The 1,679-nt window shown below is 36.6% G+C and overlaps 1 pseudogene; it reads left to right on the top strand.

Annotated features, from left to right (window-relative positions):
* The first annotated feature begins 518 nt into the window (after positions 1 to 518).
* LOC128560387 (40S ribosomal protein S3a-like) lies at positions 519 to 1,302 on the top strand (annotated as a pseudogene).
* The last annotated feature ends 377 nt before the right edge of the window (positions 1,303 to 1,679 follow it).

The following is a 1,679-nucleotide window of genomic DNA, read 5'->3' as shown; positions in this document are numbered from 1 at the left end:
TTCATTATTTTTTTAAAGAGACTGAGAGTCTGGTGGGTTGATTGGTTGGATTTGTTTATAGTGCCCTTTTAGGATGTACTGTCAAATAATGACCGACACAGAAACGGCACCTGAGCTTACAGAATGTATATTCCAGTGTCAGGAACAAACAAACAAAGAATGTTAAGTGAACAGTATAATGTCCTATACAGAAAATGCTATGGAGAAAAATTTAACAGCATTAAGGAGAGAGTTTTGGGGAAACAGAAATAATATTTTTTTTCGATAGAGTTTTCAAGGAAAGCTTATTTGAAGAAGGTGATATTTGAGGACAGAATGAAGTAAAGTGAAGCGATAGCCATATGAATACCTAGACATAAGATTTTTTTAATCTGGGGGAAGATCAAGCAAAAATCCTCAGGATAAAAGTTACAGGCATATTAAAAAAATACATACAAAATATTTGATAAAGACTATCAGTAGTTGGGTTTGAGCTTCTTAAGAGTTACCTAGGGCCTTCTGGCTCGCTGAGCACCATCATGGCACTCGGCGAGGACATGCGCCTCATGAAAGGCAGCAAAAGGGAGCCAAGAAGCAAGTGGTTGATCCATTTTCTAAGAAAGATTGGTATGATGTGAAGGCACCTGCTATGTTCAATATAAGAAACATTGGAAAAAACACTGGTTACCAGAACTCAAGGACTCAAAATTGCATCTGATGGCCTCAAAGGTCGTGTGTTTGAAGTGAGTCTTGCTGATCTACAGAATGATGAAGTTTCATTTAGAAAATTCAAGCTGATTACTGAAGATGTTCAGGGAAAAAATTGCCTGACTACCTTCCCTGGCATGGATCTTACCCATGACAAAATGTGTTCTATGGTTAAAAAATTGCAGACTATGATTGAAGCTCATGTTGACGTTAAGGCTACTGATGGTTATTTGATTCATCTGTTCTATGTTGGTTTTACTAAAAAATGCAACAATCAGATACAGAAGACCTCTTAAGCCCAGGATCAACAGGTTCACCAAATCTGGAAGAAAATGATGGAAATCACCTCATGACAAGAGAGGTGCAGACAAATGACTTGAAAGAAGTTGATAAATTGATTGCAGGCAGCATTGCAAAAGACATAGAAAAGGTGTGCCATTCTATTTATCCTCTCCATGATACTTCTTCAGAAAAGGAAAAATGCTGAAGAAGCCCAAGTGTGAATTGAGAAAACTTATGGAGCTTCATGGTGAAGGTAATAGTTCTCATAAAGCTCCTGGTGCTAAAGTTTAACGAGCTGATGGATATGAACCACCAGTCCAAGAATCTCTCTAAAATTTAGGCTTTTAATAATGATAAATAAAGAATCCTATTTGTGAGAAAAAAATGAAAGAGTTACCGAGGGAACAGGAAAACTAGGATCTTAACAAAACCTTGTTTAGTATCATGAATGTTGTTCTATATGAGGTCAAAAATCCATGCAGAGATTTTGAGTAGAAGAATGATGGTCATTTTAAAAGGAATGTTCTGAAATTCCCAATGTGACTAAACATTAGGGAAATGAAAATTAAAATGACAATATGATAACACTTTACCCCTGTAGATTGGCTTTTATTAAAAAGTCCCAAAATAATAGATGCTGGGGTGGATGCAGACATAAAGGAATACTTATGCACTATGGGTGGGACTGCAGATTCGTACATTTGTGGAGA

This window comes from Nycticebus coucang, chromosome 11, assembly GCF_027406575.1.
Source record: "Nycticebus coucang isolate mNycCou1 chromosome 11, mNycCou1.pri, whole genome shotgun sequence".
NCBI classification, from domain to species: Eukaryota; Metazoa; Chordata; class Mammalia; order Primates; family Lorisidae; genus Nycticebus; species Nycticebus coucang.
This window is presented reverse-complemented; position numbering and strand designations above follow the sequence as displayed.